This window comes from Choristoneura fumiferana, chromosome 26, assembly GCF_025370935.1.
Source record: "Choristoneura fumiferana chromosome 26, NRCan_CFum_1, whole genome shotgun sequence".
Taxonomy (NCBI): Eukaryota; Metazoa; Arthropoda; class Insecta; order Lepidoptera; family Tortricidae; genus Choristoneura; species Choristoneura fumiferana.
In genome coordinates, this window is record NC_133497.1 from 2,347,684 (window position 1) to 2,369,602 (window position 21,919).

Sequence of the window (21,919 nt, forward strand, 5' to 3'; positions counted from 1 at the left end):
CGTGCATGGGATTGTACCTGCGCCCGCGCGCTAGCGTAGGCCTTAACACTGGTAACATGGTGATTCGTGTTGTGTGTTACTTTAAGGATGATGGTTGAGTTAAAAACGCGTCAGTGTAGTGATAGCCAAGGCTCGGAACCGGTTTATAAAATAGCGGTAAATACCGCCGGAATAAACCGGTTTTTATTGTTCTTAATCTGACAAGAACTTTATGGAACTGTTCTCTTAAAATCCGGTTTAAAAATAACGGTTTCGCGAACGAAACCAAAATGAAAGAGTTTTGCGCCAAGTACATGATAACGGTTTGGAGATTTAACCGGTATCCGAGCCTTGGTGATAGTTGGATTTGTGATTTGTCTTCTTACACTTAGAGTGTGGAGGCTAGCTACATGAACACATTTTGTTGCAAGACATGGGGGCTGTTTCACCACCGATTGATTAATTTTATTTGAAGAATAAATGTGATACCGTCTCCGTCTATTCGAACAAAACAAACAGAGACGGCATCGCATTTATCCGGCGAATAAATTTAATTAATGGATGGTGAAACAGGGGGTTAGCACAGTATAACAAGTTTTCCCTACAGTAGGCCGACGCCTTTGAAGTTGAGCGACACCGCAGCCTGTATAGGTATTTACGCAAGTAAGGAAGGGTTGTCACCAATTTAAAATTTGGAAGGTATATAAATAAATATTGGTATTGCGAAATTATATAAAACAAGGCATACTTACTAGGGGTAAGAAGTATCAAAATAAACTATTTTTGAAATAAAAAAACTCGTTTTCTACAAAATATACTTTCATAGATTAGTAACCGACAAATACTTTCGGTTTCTAGACTTAACGGACTTAAAAGTTTCCTGTTATTGAATTAATTATATAAAAAATAATAAAATATAATTATAAAAATAGATGAAATCTTAGTTCCTTATTTATGCGAGATGAAGAATTGCACGCACTCGCAGTAGGTACATGTCGTATGCACCATAATGCATTTTATTATAAATTTAAATGTTAAAAAAAAGCGATAGCCCTGGAAGACTTGTCCCAAGCTACTAAGAACGGCGAAGTATGCAGCTGGGCTCTCACTCACCCTCACGCCCCGCACGATTGCTCTGTCTAGACTAGATGTCTCTGTCGGATTACTGTAGGGAAACTTGTTATACTGTGAGGTTAGTATCATAAGGTCACGGGTTGGCAAATTGTTTGTAGTTAATTTTAAAGAAGCTTGTGTTAATGTAGCCTTGTTTTGACTAGTGATGAGCAGGGGTCGGACAATAAGTGTGGATGACGTAAAAATTAATCTTGCACACAAGATGTTGCAAGATGATGTTTTTTTTAACTTCCGTGTGACATGTAGTAACAAAGTAGCATTAATGAAGTAACAAAATAATCGTATATAAATCAATGGAATTCAGTGAATAAAATAAATTTCATATCGTTTAATAAAGAGGTTGATAAATGATAATTGTTTATGAAAATCAAAAATACTATTTGAAATCACCTATAAGTGGTTTGACGTCATCGGCACTTTTTGTCTGACCCCTGGTGATGAGCTATGTGAAAGATATGTATTTGATGTTATATCAATATCATGAAATAGTCACAACCAAAACTACATACTAATTGCTGCATAGATAGTGGTGGCACACACAGCTTTACTTAATTGCAATTTTATTACTTTCCTATCATTTTTAACATATTGATTTGATATGCAAATTGATGAAATAAAATTTGATCTACTTTGATTTACATATTTGGCAAAATTCATAAAGCCTGGTATTTTTTAAAGTCAAAAGTTCTTCAAACAACATAAATATTTTTTGATGTTGTGTGTAAATATTTATTTAGGTACACAGGTTGCCCTGTTTGTTTATTTGTTTAAATAGACATTTGGGTCAAATCTTAAAAGCTAAGTTTGACCCACTTCCAGTGGTACGATTGACTTGATATTTGGCATATTTATGTAAATCTGGTGACAACACAATAATCTGGTAGTAAAATCCTGGTTGACGGGCAACAGTTGATGGCATCGAGTTGACATTTGGTACGGAAATGTAGCTTAGATGACAATGCAAGTACAGTCAGAAAAAAAGGCATGTATTGAAAATGAAAATTTTAACAAAAACTTATTTAATGAGTGTGATTAGGATATCTCTGACAACAACTACCTACCATTTAATTTAACCTTTTCAACATCAACAATGGTTATGTCTATCTGTCATTCATTTAAGTGTAAATATATGTTCATGCCATGCATTCAGTAGCAGCGGGCAACATGTTGCCACAATGCTTCTGGTTTTTAAATATTTCTACGAAAGCAAAGTGTTGCTAGCTGTGGAAGTTATTCAAGATCCACGTATGAACTTGTACCTAATAAAGTGTAAAAATATATGCCATAACTCCCAAAGTAATAATATTATCTAACTAAATAATAAAGCTTGGAAAATACAGTGGTCTTGGTGCCGAATAAAATGTTGTACCTTTCGGCGTTAAGACCCTTGGTCCATGTGACCCTGGCGCTCTGTCTCTTCAAAGATTTATCAAAAAGACTCAGATACCACAGGAGACTGAAGAGCTGGCAGTTTCCTCGCTCAACGCATCACTCTAACGATCCAGCAGGGAAAAGCTGCCAGCATCTTTGGTACCATGCCGCAGGGTCCATTTTTAGATTTATTATAGTTTTACTTAGCTTATTTTATTTTAATGTAGTTTTTGTTTTTTACACCTTTTATACTATTCTATAAGTATGCTGTTTAATAATAAAGCTTGGGTCTTGAAAAGTTAATAATTATTTGAAGCAAAAGAAATATTAACAAAAAAGTAGTTAAAAAGCTTTTACTACACTACTACATTAACTACAGAGATATAGCTAATGACTTTATGCTGATAATTTAATAACACTGAAACTTATGTTATGACCATCAACTAAGTTCCAAGGGGGTTGGAGGCCCTTTATCCATGAGACCCTGAGTTGCAGCCCTAATGGTGATTTTCCACCAGCGAGGCGAGACGAGAATTGAAATTTGTATGTATTCTCGCGCGCCCGCCGCGAGCCGCTGCGGGCCGCCGCGGGCTCCGCCATACAAATTTCAATATGGTATTTGACAACTCTTGATTTTGCCATATCTTAATATTATTGTGAAAATATAAATAAACAGATATATACCTGTCTCTTTCTCTAACGCTTTTCTCTATGCAGCAAGTATGGCGGTACTGGCATGTGACATCACATGCCAGTATGTCTTTCTCTGTCTAATCTTGAATTTTAAACCTTTATAACTTTGTTATTTGTAAAAGTAGCTTAAAAATTGTTTTTTTATTCGATAACAGGCATTGTGTGGTTTTAATTTATAAAACATATACAAAATAGTCAAATACCATATTCTTGTCTCGCCTCGCCGGTGGAAAATCACCTTAAAAGCCCTCATATAGATCCGGCCTTGCATAGTAAGAACCCTTAATTTGACAAAATTAAAAAAAGTTCATGATTCAAACCTCGATGTTACCTTAGTCCAAAAAATTCTAAATTAAAAAAAAAAATACAAAAAGATAGTCTCGTATCATGTTTATTGTGGTGTACACTGCCAAATTAAGGATTAAATCAATAAACTTAATTTGCTCCCCAAAGCAGTGAAGTTCTAGCCCAGGGTTCCTCAAAGTGGGGTACGTGAACCCCTAGGGGTTCGCTATTCGACAGTAGGGGGTTTGCAATAAGGTTTATGTGATGGTGGCTGCAAGACTGGCAAGATGATTAAGATTGGTTTTTGGAGTATTTTTTATTTCAACTCCAAATTTGTTACTTATTCGTTTGTTATTTGTTTCAGTTTGTATTTTCATTGGCAAGACGATTCTTAGATTCTTACCTATATTTGCTACCTTTCATTGAAATAAATAATATAAATTATATTATCATGATGATTGAAATAAAAATAAACTTAGTTTCACCAACAGCCAGTTTTATTACTTTCTTTTTGGGGGAGGTAGGGGTTCGCTGTTGTCTAGAAACTTTAACAGGAATATGTGGAGCCATAAGTTTGAGAAACCCTGTTCTAGCCCCTCAGGTTGAGTAAAGCTGTATTAGACTCAGGGTTCGAGGATATATATCATGATATATATCCAATATATCAAATGATTTTTTATGATATATATCAATACAAAAATTGGTTCAAAATTTGATATTATTAAGAAAATTTTGGCAAGTTTTTAATATATTTCTACTTCCCAAATGTAGATGGTGTTGGAGTAGTTAATTTATTTTACAAATAATAATATGGCTTTCATACAAAATGGATTATATATCAAACTTTTGATATATATCATAAATATCCAATATTTTGATATTTATAATAAATATTGGATATTAGAACCCTGATAAGACTATTAACCTTTCTTGTGCCGTAAAAGGAACTGGCATTTTCAGTTTCAAGTAATGACAAAAAAACCAGTAAATAGTAATAAAAAGACAGCCATAAATTTTCCATAGATTTCTGCCTTTGCATTCATCAAGTTAAGTAAAAGTCAACCCTGAGAAGAGATACTGAATGGAAAGTTTAGTCATAGTTTTTTAGATGAAATATATATGTATTTATAATTTAGTTACCAACCTTTACATACCTATATGTAACTGTATCTTACTATATGTACTATGCAGTCTGTGGACTGTGGTAGAAGTCTGATGAAGATGGTAAAATGAACTGAGAAAATGGCCACATTTTAACAAAAAGATATTCGAAATCCCGACTATATGACGAAGCAATGTGTACCTAAGATACTTAGCCGACTTTCCGCTAACATACAAGTGACCAACAATTACTTATTACGCCCTAATTATGAGAAAAATCTAAATATACTTTCACAAGATGGCGGTCCAATGTATTGATCCGTCCCCGGTGAATTGAAGGCTTACCTGGACGTCTCCGATCGCGACCCGGGAGGAGCGAGGGCTCCGAACGCGCGCGACGCGAGGGGCGAAGCCCGGCCACGCTTCGGTCGGCAGCCGACGGCGCTGCAACACAACCGACATACTTATCAGGCGGCGCGCGATGGTAACGAACGCGATTGCCTCGCGAAAAAAGGCAATTACGCGGCCCGAAAAAGCCCACGCGAGGCAAACATGCAGCCTCCGGGCGCCCGCGGCGAGGCCTCGCGATACAGGCCGTACGCGATGCAGAATCACCTCCATATTCCTCTGTTTGCTTCCATTCCTTCTCACCAAGCTGCTGGACATCAAACATAATAAATCCACCTTAATTAATCACAATACAAAGTTACGAACCAGTAGTATAAAAACACCAAAACTTTTCACTGAAGTTCAATGATATCCTGCGTTGCAAGTCGCTAAATAGGTATTACGCGACAGCGAGCGACACACCTTTCTCCATTAGAGACAGACAGCCATTTTGATTTGTGCGAATTGCGATTGCGATTTCATTGACCTTTCCCTTGCGGCGTTCAGATACACTTGTATCTATTTTTTTTATAAAAACTAAATGAAATTATACTTTAATAATTGGAAATGTTAGAATTTCTGATTACTAGCAAAAAATGTATACTAAAAAATTTAGATATACATTTTTTTATATTTATATTTCGTAATATAAAATTATGACAACAAATAAAAAAACTTACGACTAAAGCAGAAACAAAACGCAGAACAATAATGATTGCCAGTAAAAAAAACATAAGTTTTAGTAGAAAATTCAGTCGATGAGAAGAAACGGTGTAATCAATAAATAATAAAAAATTTAATCGTTACAGCTGCAACATTAATTATCCCAAATATCTTCGAATGAGGAATAACTACTGAATTCGTGTTGGCTTTGATTTTAGCACACACAAGTAGATATTTTAATGTGGTAGCTTGGCAATTGTGAAAAAAAAGTAGACCACACACACACACACATAATCGTTTGCTACCTACATACACATTACATGATAGTGAGTGCGTGTGTAAATACAGCTGGGCTACTCCGAAACACGAAACTCGAAGTTCGTGTCGTGCGGTCCCTCTGACACTTACACTGTTTGATACGAGAGCGAGAGGGACCGCACGACACGAACTTCGAGTTACGAGTTTCGTAGTAGCCTTGCTGCACGTATCACCGTCGCTGCCGCTGCTCATTGTGCACATTTTGTATCTGTCATTGACGTATTAGAAATGTCACAACATCTCTCTTCCTCTTCCGGTGCAAGATGGCTCTTGACTTGACTTTGACTGCAATAATAAATTGTGCTGTGCGATGCTTTTATTGAATAAATGATTAGAGTAAGTACAGAAACCTTTATTATTAAACTCCGTAAAGTTCTCATAAGTAATTCAAAGCTTTAAACCGCTTTACGCAACACAAATGGATTTTCTTTTGCTTGCTGCGGAAGAAACTGTAGGCAATAGAAGTATTACATACACACAATATAACAAAGAAACCTAATAGGTTCCCGGAAAGACTACAGTATATTGGGTTCCCGTCTGGAACTGTCAGGTAGAAGAGCAAGTCTGTGACCGATACATCCTCGTCCTCAATACCTACTTGTATATTTATCAGTAGTTTGGTGTTTGTCCTGCCCTAAACACCTCATTATGCCCATATATACTGTAGTCTTTGTTATGCCCCCTTAACTTAATGAGGGCTATTCGCGTATATTCACCGCTAGAGGCGCTAGTGTAGCGTGATGTCAAATCTCATAGTTTTTGGGTGAGCTACGCGTTTATCTATAACTAGATGAAAACGGGTAAAATGTAGACTCGTCGTACTTATTGAAAAATCTGACGTATATTCCCAGCCTTAATATTATCACAAACGTACTTTCACAGCTAACCTACGTATCGGTATTTCACTAGTAGATATTTCTCCTAAATCTTATTTGCCCAATAACTATGATGTCTCTGTCTCATAATCAAAGAAATTAGACCTAAAGGGCCCCATATACGGTACGATTCGTCTGTACGATGGATCTGATGAAAATCGACGAATCGTACCGTGTGTGGGGCCCTTAAGAGGTCACAATGGAAAAGAAATGCAAACCTGTGACACGTGATGACGTGACACTAACGCCACTTTGATTTGATGACTTTGATTGACATGTTTACTTCGCAACGCCATTATATATAGTAATTTATTCAAGTTTATATTGAATGAAAATACTCGATAATCCGAATTTTCCGCCTACAAGTTGTCGACTCGGATTGACTAATTTTTTACGCTCTTCAATTTGATGTGCATTTCGTTCGAGTCTACCGTACCTACCCCTTGACGAAATTATTAATATAGAAGATTAGAATAATTTTGTGATTATGTTCCATTACCTGAAATTAATTATGGCAATTATGCGTTACGGGGCAATGAATGTCTGTGTTTTGAGACAGTTTTGTCTTTCGGAAACTTTGTCCTCCCTTTTTTTCCGAACAAAACGGGACTACGCAACTGTTGTTGTTCGATATTTTATTGTACGGTTTTAATGTGTATTAAATATGATTTTAATCTAAACTTTGTTTTCACGCCCGTATTAACAGTTTTTGAAAGCCACACTTAAAAACCTCACGCAACAGTGGCGCCATCTAGAAAGACAAAAAACGATACCCCTAATTTCGGCTGCGGAACCCTTTGTCATTCAAGAAGCTCTTGGCTTGTTTTTCACGCAATGTTATTGACAAGAATATCTTTACGACGCCGCGCCGATAAAGGTAATGCATTGTTTGTACTACTTTGGGATTACTTGCCAGAGCCGGCTTTAGGCGGTGTTGCCACCAGAGATGTGCGAGGATGTCATTGTGTTGAGAGGAATTTCTTGTTCATGAACCAATAGAAACGCTTCGTTTCGAACTTAACCAGAACTCATTATTAAGATTGGTTTTTTGGAATCTTTTTGTATTTTTTATTTCAATTCCAAATGTTTTTTGTTACTTTTACGGTCATCCCGCAAAACCCATATCGAAAATACAAAGTGAAATATAGATGCACAGAAAAACCGGAAAAATGGGAATCGAACCCAGGTCCTCGGCATTCCGTGCCACGTGCTATACCACTACACCACCACTGGACAGTGATACAGACACGAATTTCTCCCATGCACCACATATCTCGGCTTGTTTTTTTTTCTTATTTAGTCACTTTGTCACTTATAAGCAGCGACACTAGCGACATCTAGCTGTAGCCCTCATCGAGAAACTTTCAGCACCCCATTGGAACTAACCGCTCACCCGGACAATCTACCACAGGGCCTCCGCATGACCAAAACATCCAAAAATGGCAACTGTCCATCATTCTCTCTCTCCACCGCGAACTTAACTTTATCGTGCAAAGTGTTAAGGTACCTAGTTAGCAAACTGTGACACACTATCTCTGGACACAATCGCAAAAACGTCATCCACGTACCGCCACCATAACTGGGTGCTACAGGAGCGCTGTTTAAAGCTTTTCCCTCCAACCACTGCATAAAGATATTTGCGGTGACCGGAGCAATCGGTGAACCCATGGCCACTCCATCAACTTGCAAATAGTAATCACCGCGCCAAACCAAATAACCGCTCTTCAAACACAACTCAATTCCCTCCATGTAGGTACACGGTAGGTAAATCAGGGACACACCACAGGTCAGATATAATTCTTAGTCTCGTCTACCGGCACATTGGTGAAAAGAGATGTAACATCAAAGCTAACCATCAGTTCATCCTTACGCATATGGACATCATTTAACAAGGCAACGAAGTGTTTCGAATCCCTAATAAAACTCGTCGACTTCCCCGTAAACCGTAACAGCAGCAGCACAGACGACAGATGACGGGCCAGCTTATACGTCGGCGAATCAATTTGACTCACTATGGGTCTCAGAGGCCAAAAATACTGCTGCGTCCACAGAACCCTACTGTGGACGCAGCTTTGCAATTAAGCCCGAAACATGTCGAGGTAAACTCGGTTTAAGACGTGAGTTATCCGTTACAATATCATTTAAGTCGCACACCCTTAACTGTCACACTGTGACTCGTTGGGAATATTTGTACTAAAAAAATCCCAACCAGTCACACTAAAAAAAATACCTAACATCGAAAGCTAAGGCGGGAGCTACGCTCCGCTTCGCTAAGCCTTCTGAACCTAACCTATCCGAGTCGCTTTTGCTCCGAACCGAAATCATAAGTGTGACTGGTTGGGTTTTTTTTAGTAAAAATATTCCCAACGAGTCACAGAGTAACAGTTAAGGGTATGACTCGTTGGGGTAAAACAGTCCTATCTAGTAACAGTGCGACTTGTTGGGATTTATTTAGCAAAAATATTCCCAACGAGGCACAGTGTGACAGTTAAGCGTGTGACTCGGCGGGAACAAACCCCAAGGTCTGCACAACTCCAAATCCAGCCTTGCTTATTGTAGTTACACAGTCATAAGTACCTATACTTGGAGATATTATTATCTACATTACTGCAGATAATAAATAATGTAATTAATACCACAATCGCAACTCGTACCCGTGCCCGTGATTAACAGGGCAAAAAACTCGTTTTTTCGATATATTAAAATTAAACAAGCGAGTATAGACATAATATACCTACCTACCGTATAAACCTAACGGCAATGCACCTTGTTGTAGCACGTGCTGGCGTGCGTGTGTGTGAAACGCCTCAGATTTCAATGGGTGGCATAGCTATCATACTTGGGTGGTACCCGGGGATATTGTAGGTGTCACGTCACCCTAAAACTCGAATGAAAAAAAAAACTTATTACGAGTATGCAAGTAAGCCTTATGTCTATGTATTACGTAGGTACTTATTATTTTACATATATTTTTTCATAGTTTCGGTTATGCAATCTGCCATAGTTTTAGGAATTTTTATAAGTGATGTTCACGGTCGGATGTCACCCTTAGCCTAAGCGGGTGACAGCCGGGGCGGGCCGCCCCCGCCGTCCCCCCTCAGCTACGCCACTGTTTTCATAGCAATTTGGCAAAATACCGAAATTCATTTCAACAGCCGGATCTTATAGTTTACGCGTGCGAAGTCGCGGGTAAACACTATACACATAATTTTTACATCAAAACAAGTTATTTATAGTTCAAAGTTATAATTATTTTAATGCTTTGTGCCAATTACGTGATTTTGGCATTATTCCAGCTGTTTTACGTGGGTTACTCTTGAGTGCTCTTGGGTAGGTACAGTTGTCAATTCATATTATAGTTACTCTATATGGTAGTCGTCAGTTTTTTTAAAGGCGCTGGTAAACTTAAACATTCACTAGAGAGAGCACATAATAAATAATAGTTCTTACAGCAGAATGTTACATTTAATGTAATTTACAGAAAATAAACAGGATCGTTTTAGCGACTTGATAGTTTATTTTCCCTTAATCATTTTTTCTTTGCAGCAAAATTTATTTACACGAAGGCAATATTTCCAAGTCTGCTTTTTTAATGAAGCTTATTTTCACATTCGCGTTTATTCTTTGTCGCATTTTTTACAGTCGCGTTTTTCCCCAATCCCAATTGACACAGAAACAGTGTCGATGGAGCCCTGGTATCACAGACCTCCTGTTTCCCACCGAGTCTTATGTAACCCACTACTAAACCACACAACCAGGCTTAACGGCTCATAGGTAGGTTTAGGTTATGTTAGTTTTGAATCGGCCCGAGGGGCCAAAACCACTTAGGATAGGAGCTCCGCGTGAGGTTTATTAGAAAAGGTTATATACCTACATACTAACATATCTACATCCTGCACTAGTACTTTATTTACATATGCTTGTAACTACTTATTCGATAATGTTTTTTTTTTTTAATGACGCACGAAGATTTAAGTAGATACGCAAATATTTTTAGATGTGTATGTAGCGGGCTAGCGGGTACTAATGGCTATATCCATGCATATTTTTTGTGGAGGTGTACCTCCACGAGATGTAAAAAAAAATCTGAAGAAAAATAAATTTTTTTTTTTTACATAATGAAGTATATAGGAAATGATGCGGGTTAAAAATATGTATTTTGCCTAGCCTATTTTATAATTGTCAAATATTATTTTGTTTGGTTAATCTAACTTGAACAGTTTACAAAATATGCCACTTCCAATGATACGCTGATGATTCAGTATTCAGTATTTATTTATTGCAACACCTTTTACAAAAAATTATAAAAAATGATGCCCTGTTGGGGCGCGGCAATTTTAAAATTAATTACATTAATTAACTTATACATAACATTTTATGCTATTTTAACCTCATGTATTTTTTAGGAAGAGGTTTAAGGAACACTTATAAATTAACTTTATATAATTAAGGTATCTAAATAAACTACTTATACATTTATCTAGAAATAACACAAACTTAGAACTTCATTATCCTGAATAACTTGAAAACAAAAGAAGATCGAGGACTGATATTAAGCATAGAGTGTTCTTAGGACTTGCCAGTACACCACCTGAAAGAATGACCAGATCCGTCGTTGGGGGCAATTCTAGTTTGCTTAGCCTGCTGGACCCTTTATAGCAACTTAGTTTCGACAATATGTCAAAAACTTAAACAAACAAACATAAACAATGGATACAACAAAAAAAGTGAAATAAAATAAAATGAGAATACAAAATACTTAGACTAGACTAGACTAGACTTAAATAGTAGATTGTACAACAAGAGCATAAAACGAGCCATTTTACTCAAGACGTTCATATAGCCACCTGAGCCAGTACGGCGAGGGTGAATAGACACGACGAGGGGAAAATGGGTTTAATGCTCGAGTTTTACATTGCTTTTCACTTCGATGGCGAGGAAATGAAATAGAAACAGTGGAAACAAATGTTCCCTTACTATGTACCTACCTTTCATTGTTCACGCATTACTGTAATAATTGTACATTTTAAGTTTTATTTACTTTAAATTAAAAAGGTACAATTGAAGTTACACTAAACTATCCTAAAAATAAATTAACTACCGTAAACTGCTTCAACTTTGCCCTCTGGCCCCAACATTGCCTGATTCGATTTAGAGTCGATAACTTAGCACTCTTATAGGTTTTAAACTTTTATCTACACGGGAATTATTATTACGGGGGATAAAAGTTTAAATACCTAGAATGGTGCTAGTTATCGACTCTAAATCGAATCAGGCAATGTTGGGGCCAGAGGGCAAAGTTGAAGCAGTTTACGCTATACATGTATCCCCCAAGTCTTGTCCCTGAGGAAGAGTGCCCATAAGGCTGGCTGCATTTCCGTGCTGGATCGTGATTTTTATTGATCTATTTTGATTGATTTTTAGTTCTATATAAATTAAAAATTATTTAAAAAATATTTAGAATCTTCTTTGTGTATGGCTGTTTACACCTGATTGCCTTGGTCTTAGACGAAGATTTTACTTTATGCACTAGAGCATAAAAAGTCATTTTATATCGCCTAGACCCAGCATAAATAAACACAAACATTACGAGCATGAGAAGTGAAAAATAATTTAGAATACTTAATTACTCTTTGCTTCGGCTCTTTAGTACGAAAATATCTGACGCCACGTCACTGGTAGCTAGCGAGCAAAGTACTTAGTTGTTTTTAGTTCATTGATATCGAGCTCTACAAAGTAACGCCTGATTCAATAAATTATTTTGATCTAGGTACCTAACCTACCCAGTCAACCTAACCTGCGCTCAGTTTTATGAACTTATAATAAATTTAACACCTTCAAAAACAAGTTTATCGGCCAGCGAACTCTTGTTTATCGCTTTTTAAATATTATTCAATTAATTGCTTAAGTACCTATCCAATTATAATTTAATAAAATGCAGGCATGTCTCATCAGGGACATAAAATTTTCATTTATTTATAGATTACTTATGAGACAGTTTTGAAGGAACTAAGAACCTACTTAACTTTTATGCCCTACTAAGCCAAAAGACGGTAAGTATCTAAAAACAACACTTGAGTCACATATTTTAGGTTCAAACCCAGTGCTTGTTTTCTCGCTCACACAACACGACTTGCGAGGTTTAGGCATAGTACCCACATATTGTATAAATAAATAAATAAATGAGCCTTTTATTTGTTCTCTTTTTGTATGCACTTTACATTTTTTTTCACTACACATGCAACAGAAAAATATAAATATGCTATTACAATTTTTTAATTTATAAGCTAATTCATTACATTATAATAATAATATATTAATAGAACATTGCAAAAAAATATTTTTTTTCCTTATTCTAAATTATGTCTTCAGTTTTTTAAAAAAAAAACAATAATTTTTTTTCTTCGACGTTTTCATTTCTTATTATTATTTTTTCTTTTTTATAACGAGAACCCTTTAGTAGGGTAAAGGCCTCCTCCAATTTTGCCCATTGTTTCCTATCTTTTGCCTTGGCTTGCCATTTGTCTCCTGCTATATCCCCGACATCATCAACCCATCTTCTCGGTGGTCTTCCTCGTTTTCTTTTTCCGTTGGGTCCTTTCCATGCTACGGCATGGCTAGTCCATCGGTCATCTTTTGTTCTGGCGAGGTGCCCATTTCCATTTCAATGTCATAGTGAAGTAGGAAATCATTTTGTTTGTTTTATTGCCTTATCTTTGTGTGGCGTACCTTTATGTGATCTTAAATAATAATAGGCGCCCGTTGCGCTATACTATTTGGTTATGATTATTTGCTAATATTTTTTGTCAGTCAGGAGTTTGTTTATTTTATTATTTGATTTTCCCATTAAAATATCGAGACAGTCAATGAGACAAGGGATCCTTTATTCGAATTTTTAAGACGGAACGTTCCATGGCTGCTTGACATTTCCTGATTTTTAGGGTTCCGGAGCCAAAATGGCTAAAACGGAACCCTTATAGTTTCGCCATGTCTGTCTGTCTGTCTGTCCGTCCGTCCGCGGCTTTTCTCAGGGACTATCAATGCTAGAAAGCTGTAATTTTGCACGGATATAAGTAAACTATGCCGACAAAATGGTACAATTAAAACCTCAAAATTTTATTTTTTATTTTACCTCCCATAGACGTAAAGTGGGGGTGATTTTTTTTTTCTCATTCAACCCTATAGTGTGGGGTATCGTTGGATAGGTATTTTAAAACCATTAGGGGTTTGCTAAGACGATTTTTCGATTCAGTGATTGTTTGCGAAATATTCAACTTTAAAGTGCAAATTTTCATTAAAATCGAGCGTTCCCCCCTCTAAAATCTTAACCGGTGAATGGAGAAATTAAAAAAAATTCAGGATGGTAGTAAGTATATCAAACTTTCAAGGAAAACTATAACGGCTAAGTTTGTTTGAGAATTATTAGTAGTTTATGAGTAAATAGTAACCTAAGGTATAAATATACCTAAACTTGGAAGATTCTGTATAAAATACGAAATCCTTAGAAAAATATCTTAACTTTTTCGTAATGACTACGGAACCCTGTTTTGGGCGTGTCCGACACGCTCTTGGCCGGTTTTTATTGGTGGTTTAGAGCTATTAGTCATAAGTTTAGTTTTTTGCAGGTTAATTTCCAGGCCCACGCTAGCGCTCACTACGAGTACCTGTAGAGCTTGTATCATTTGTTCCAATTGTGAGCTTGATTCTGAGAATATTATTACATCGTCAGCAAAGCGCAAATGGCTGGGAAAATTTCCATTTATTTTTATGCCATAATTTTTCCAGTCGAGTTTCTTGAATATCGCTTCTAGTACGGCGATTGTATAGTATCAAGCACTCTACAATATCTGGGTACGCCCATGGTCTATTGAATAATGTTTTTCCATCGTATTTTGTCTTTAGAAGTATCTTTCTTTATTAATTAGCTTCAGTTAACTTCAGTAAGCTAGTTGAGATAGCATGATAAATATGAACTCTTCCCTCAAAGTGCGATGACAAAACGTCCTTCACCAGAGATTAAATTTTAGTTATTATTTTTTCGCCCTTGTACCTTTGCAAGAACTGAAGGTACCTTTTACCCCCGACGCAAAAAGAGTGTCTGCCTGTGGCAGTACCTCTTAAACGGGTGGACCGATTTAAATGTAAGTAGTTTTTTTTATTTGAAATCAGGTTCTAGCGATGATTCTTAGACACGTTTCATCAAAATCTGTTTAGCTGTTTTGAAATATCAAACTTTTCGTTAAAAAAGAAAACTTAAGTTCTTAACTTTCACAGTTACCTATTTATTTATTTAGTTCCTACTTATTTATCTTGTAAGTGATAAAAATTAAGCTTTATGATACCTACTTAATTAATTAATTTGTTACTGTTTGTCCCACTGGCTATAGGTATTTATTTTAGACGTGTATTATATGTACAATATATATAGATGTATATTTGTTGCGTTTTAATTTTCTGATCTACATACTGTTGCACCACCTGCTGTAAACTAGTCCTTCCTTCTTTCTGTAAAAAAGGTTGTCTGGAAGAGATCGCTCTTACGCGATAAGGCCGCCTATTGTTTACCTTGTAATTTTCTCTGTGTACATATTTTCTGTATCGCTTATTTCTGCTGTACAATAAAGAGTCATTGTATTTGACGACCGGATGGCTAAGTGGTTAGAGAACCTGACTACGAAGTTTGAGGTCCTGGGTTCGAATCCCGGCCGGGGCAGATATTTGTGTGAATAACACGAATGTTTGTTCTCGGTCTTGGATGTTTAATATGTATTTAAGTATGTATTTATCTATATAAGTATGTTTATCCGTTGCCTAGTGTCCAACTAAGCTTTGCTTAGTTTGGGACTAGGTCAGCAGTTGGGTTTGCAGGTGGTAGGACCTTGTGCAAGGTCCGCCCGGATTGCTACCACCATCTTGCTCGCTAATCCTGCCGTGAAGCAGCAGTGCTTGCACTGTTGTGTTTCGGCGTGGAGAGTAAGACAGCCGGTGAAATTACTAGCACTTGAGGTATCCCATCTCAGCCCTCTAGGTTGGCAACGCATCTGCAAAACCCCTGGTGTTGTAGATGTTTATGGGCGGTGGTGATCTCTTACCATCTGGAGACCCACTTGCTCGTTTGCCATCCAGTCGAATAAAAAAAAAAAAGGTCAATTGGTGTCAAGTGTCCCTGATATTTATTTATTTATTGTATTTATTATCCAAAAATATTCTAACATTACCTACTTATCTCGTAGAAGTGACTATAAAGGCAAACGTCCACTTGTCGGTATCGTACGCATCGGACGCATCGCACGCAACGGATCGTAGTAGGTATTCTTTGTATAGAAACTCATATAAGTGCGTCCACCTGTCCGCATCGTAAGCATCGCACATTTCTATACAAAGCAACAAATCCGATACGTCCGAAGCGTATGATGCGGATAAGTGGACGCCTAACTTAAGTATTCTATGTCTAGTCTAACAAACTAAAAGTAAGAGACTCGCTAGTGGCGCTTAGCTGGCTAAGGCCGGCTCTGAGCATAAAGTTTATATTTATCTCATTTAAACAATTATATGTCGCTTAGCGACAAGCACGCGCCGCCATCGTGCCCGGCCAGTCCGAACTTGTTTACACTCTTCAAACCAGTAGTGGTGTGATCAGATACAGATACAGCTATTTGAGATTTTGGAAGCGATTCGTAATGTTGCGTAAACGCGTGTTGCATTTAACATTACACGCTTTTATCTACACCTATATAGTAAAATCCTCAATTATGCGTTCAAAAACCATAGGTAATGACCAGCATTACGACATTGGATTCTATTATGAACACGGCTGTATCGTAATGGTCATTACGATACGTATCGTAATGAGATTTCATACATCATTACGGTGCCCTTAGTGTAAGTTTTCGGTTATAAAATACGTCTCGATCGCGTTCGCGTTAAAATCTAAAACGTTCCGCTAGAGGCGCTGTTCGTGTTTCCATATAAATTGAGATTTTAACGCGAACGCGATCGAGACGTATTTTGTAACCGAAAACTTACACTAAGGGCACAGCATTCGCCGCGACGACGTGCAGCAGCAGTAATAGGGGTCCTTAAAACACTCATGTGACCCTATTATGAAACTCGTCTATGCCTCGTTTCATAAACTCACACTCGTGTTTTAATGACCCCTATTACGATACAGTTGCATAAAATACTATTATTTAACACTAGAGCTTACCCGCGGCTTCGCACACGTAAATCCTATGATACAGCAGTTGAATTGAAATTCCAGGGATTTTACGAAATTCCCGTGGGAACTCCCGAAAATTAGAACGTGGTTTTCATTGAAATTGCATTAAAAATAATCATCCCGAACTTCATGACTCATAAGCCAACAGTTGTTATTTCGAGATTGTGTTAGCAACCCCCTAATGATTTTAAAAGACCTATCCAACGATACCCCACACTACAAGATTGGATGAGAAAAAAAAGCACCCCCACACTTTACGTCTATGGGAGGGAGGAACACAAAAAAAAAAAATTCTTTGATTTTTTTACTGTACCCTTTTGTCGGCATAGTTTACATATATATCCGTGCAAAATTACAGCTTTCTAGCACTGATAGTCCCTGAGCAAAGCCGCGGACGGACAGACAGACAGACAGACAGACATGGCGAAACTATAAGGGTTCCGTTTTTACCATTTTGAAATATTTGCATAAGCAATTGAGTTTATTTGAGCTCAAAATCATGCAAGTGAATGATATTGTTTCATCATTTCCTGCTTTTGCACTATACCTACCTACTTGTACCAAATAAACGCACCGTGCCCGTGAAACAGTCAGTACCTACCCTTAGTGTAAGTTTTCGGTTACAAAATACGTCTCGATCGCGTTCTCGTTAAAATCTCAATTTGTATAGAAACACGAACATCGCAAACGTTCCGCTAGAGGCGCTGTTCCTGTTTGCATACAAATTGTGGTTTTAACGCGAACGCGATCGAGACGTGTTTTGTAACCGAAAACTTACACTAAGGGCACAGGTATAGACCCAAAAAATTTAACGTGACCTCAGTTTGTCTCACTGATGATAAAATTATCTCAGATTCTTTTTCTGTCCTTCTGTACCACATAGACAAGCCTTAGATGGAGGTATGCGTGATACACCAAAATACTATGAATTCACTCAAAAACAACATGACCTCAGTTCACCTCGCTGCTGATAAAACGATCTCAAGATTCTTTTTCTGGCCAGACTATCACACAGACATACTTTGATAGCATGCGTGGCGTAATACTTACACCAATAAGTTCTTATTTATTCACACAAAAACAACGTGATCTCAGTTCACCTAAATGCTGATACTCTCAGGTTCTTTTTCTGGCCAGACGAATCGCACAGACACACCTTGAAAACGTGCGTGACACCAAATGACCTAGATATTCACACGAAAATAACATGACCTCAGTCCACCTTACTACTGATAAAATGATCTCAGTTTTTTTCTGCCCAGACAGACATGTGGACTAGTGTACTGGGTAAGTACATAAAAAAAATATAACAAAAAATTGAACCGACTACAAAAAACCATGAAAATAATTTTCTACCAGTCTGAAGTCGGTCGGTGCCTCAGCACGAGCCAGCAGGAGTGGACCTATAGTCGTCTACCTCACCTATGCACTTTATATTGGGCTTCAATCACTTCTGCTGGCTCGTGCTGAGGCACCGACTTCAGACTGGTAGAAAATTATTTTCATGGTTTTTTGTGTAACTAACCTAAGATACAATAAGTAGTTTAATATCAACTGCTCGTCACCTTTTACGAAAGATTGTTTTTTCCGATGTAGAGACGTTCATTATTGAGGAGTCCTGGTGCTTCACCACCCATTTTATCATATGCATTACGGGGAGCATTAATTGCTTAGCAGCTTGGTCTAAGTAATTAAAATTCAACCCGTGAAATACTTGTTATTGGTAGTAACTCCGATGGTCAACTGTGGTCTTCATCATCAGTTCCATTTCACCAAATGATGATTTTCAAGTGTATCTACAACATTTTAAGAGTTCCCTCTATTTCCTTAAGATCCAATCATCAGATCCTGGTACTTACGGGACCTAATTGAAGACATTCCTAGACGAACGCAAAAAAAAAATTCAAATCGGTTCATAAATGACGCAGTTCTGAGAAAACAAACATAAAAAAACTACCGAATTGATAACTTCCTTTTTTGAAGTCGGTTAAAAAGCACGCAGTCATTCATTCAAAAGTACCTCATAAGATTTCAGCCTACCTCCACACTGATAACTTGTATGCATTTACTTAACTCGCCGTTTGTATAGTTTTGACAAGTTCTACTGACCCTAGAAATAGAGTCGTATTCGTATCAGATATTTCGCACCTTTGCGACAAAACTGTGACATCTGGTAATATCAGATTACAAGGATTTAGGGCATCTAAAGGAATATAGTTTTGCGACAGGTAGGTACTTATTTAGTAGATTTTCGTATTGTTTACAATCAAAGTAGATTCCTTATTGATTGAATACCGTTTAATTCACCTAAAAGTAAACACTTTAGATGCATTTTAAAACAAATTACAATTGCCTAAGTAACTAAGTTTGCTCAAATGTTTGTTTATAAGTAAGTAGGCACTTTGTCAAGCCAACTTAAAACAAACTAAACAAAAATATCACTAAAGATTGAACAAAGAGGTACCTACTACCAAATGGTTGCTGTTGCTGATAAAATATTGTTGTTTTGTAGCTTTAGCCATTGAAGTTTATTTACTTATTTATTACAGGTAGCTTATTGAATTCATATTAGTACCCACTGTTATCTTAATTCATCGGCGAGTGGGAACCCTGTGCTCTTGGCGCCAAACCGGTTTCGAGTCAACGGTGCCCAACGGAATATGAACGCTCGTGTAACATGATAAGTTTCAATTTCGGCTGCAAGTCGTAAGAGTAGGCAACGATTTATACCTAAACTTGACTTTTGTTCGAGAGAGTCCCTTCTGTACGGTAGTAAGTTATTCTGTGGTAGTAGCCCTGCTGTCGCCTCAGCTTGATCCGCAACGTGCCTCCAGAGGCGTCTTTACCTATAGTGCAGGGTGTGCGTTGCACACGGGCGCAGCGGTGTTAAGGGCGCCGGCAGCGGCACTTAGTACCTATTCCAATTTTACCGCGCGCTTCCTAGATGGCGCTAAAGTTATAATTGTACACGGGTTCTACATGGGCTAAAGACGCCGCTGCGTGCCTCGAGACCATGCCTCAGAGCGAGCAGCCTCAAACTGAGGCGGTTTGCTTCAAGTCGAGGCTGCTCTAATGGATACGCGGTTTATAACTTTTGAGTATTGTGTATACGAAACTCAAAAGTGATATAAATAGACTGCCTTTCCAGTCGTGGAATTCCCACAAAACTAACGCGCAGGAAAGTTGTCTATTATTTATATTTATTTCAACAGGGTTTTTCAATCCCGATTTGAACACAATCGTTTTCCTTGACACGCAAAGTTATATTTTGTTATCCAAAAAAGGTGAGTTAAATGTCAATTCATAGTAAACATGATAACGATATCACAGGTTTAACCTTTTTACTAATTAAACTAATTATAATTATGAACCGATAATCATTTGATTCTCAGATGATTTTATAAGAGGTTAAAAAGTCATGTTATTTCTGGGTCAATACTGACTGACTACACAAAACACGTCGAGAGTTTTCTTTAGCAGCATGCAGAGCAGAACCGGATATAGAAAGGCATCCGGAGATATAGAAATGAGGGCTCCACTCCACAGAACTCCACGGAACTATTAAGGGTGTTAAGCCAGACGAGCTTAATGCTTTAAGTCGTGATTTCTGTTGCATTCGGTTGTATCGTTGATCGATGGGTTTTATACAAAAGTCCAGTTGACACACGGCGACTCACATCGCAAAAAATTACGTTAAAATTGGTTTTTGGGGTATTTTTGTATTTTTTATTTCAACTCCAAATTTTGGTCCCAACCCAGCCCAACCCAGGTCCTCAGCATTCCGTGCCGCGCACAGCACGCAACACGGAATGCTGAGGGCCTGGGTTCGATTCCCAGCGCTGGTCTCTTTTTCTGGTTTTTCTGTGCATCTATGTTTCGGTTTCTATTGTTTCATCCTATTTTCGATATGCATTTACGGGATGACCGTAAAAGTAACAAAATTTGGCGTTGAAATAAAAAATACAAAAAGACTCCAAAAAACAATTTTAATTTGATTGCTTAATAGCGACATCTCTTGTCCGGGTGAGCGGTTAGTTTCAATGGAGTGCTGAAAGTTTCTCGATGAGGGCTAAAGCATAGATGTCGCTAGTGTCGCTGCTTAAGTGACTAAATAAGAAACAAAAAAGCTGAGACATGTGGTGCATAGGATAAATTTGTGTCTGTACTCCTGTCCAGTGGCGTTTTCTGGTTTTTCTGTACATCTATGTTTCGGTTTGTATTTCAACAAAAAATTACGCTCGTCTGGCTTCACCCTATATAATTACTTTGCTCCCCCGCGACCTTGCGATAGCTACATCCATGCGCCACATATGCGTTGATGCAGCTCCTCCACCTCCACACTGTTGCCAATACTTGCCACGCTTGGCAAGCGGGTTGGGGAGCGCAGTATAGAATTGAATTGGATTAAAAGGTTGCCAAGAAGACGCTGCTGTCCATCTCGCTGGTATCATCTTCGGCTGGTTTCTACGGCACTCACATTAGAAGGGGGGACAACATTGTAACGACAGCGCCCCACAGCAGTTTGGACCACGCACACAACATACATCCCATTCCTATGTCAACCATCTCCTGTCGTAGGTGCTGTACGTCACTGTAATTGCCACGAATTGTACAGTGTTGAAACAATAAATGATGAAACATTGTCATGTATTTACTTAAATGACTGTAACACTTGATGAATACCTAAACAGAAACTTAACTAAGTACATACCATTAAAGGAAAACCCAACCGCAAAAAATACATAAGTATTGTAACTGAAAAGATGAATAAATCAATAGTTTTGTTTAGTCGGCACAGACACCAGCGCTAATATCTGACGCGACTAGGCGTGCATAAATCGCTTCTATGCGAATAAAACCACAAAACAGATAGGTACAGAAATCAATCTACACA

The 21,919-nt window shown here is 37.7% G+C and overlaps 1 protein-coding gene across 1 annotated transcript in view; it reads left to right on the forward strand.

The window, feature by feature from the left end:
* The first annotated feature begins 6,168 nt into the window (after positions 1–6,168).
* The window catches only part of Gbs-70E (Glycogen binding subunit 70E), a 55,321-nt gene continuing 39,570 nt past the window's right edge, over positions 6,169–21,919 (forward strand). Inside the window, exon 1 of the mRNA XM_074107657.1 lies at positions 6,169–6,267. The gene's annotated coding sequence lies outside the window, so the exon portion shown is untranslated. The remainder of the gene's footprint in view (positions 6,268–21,919) is intronic.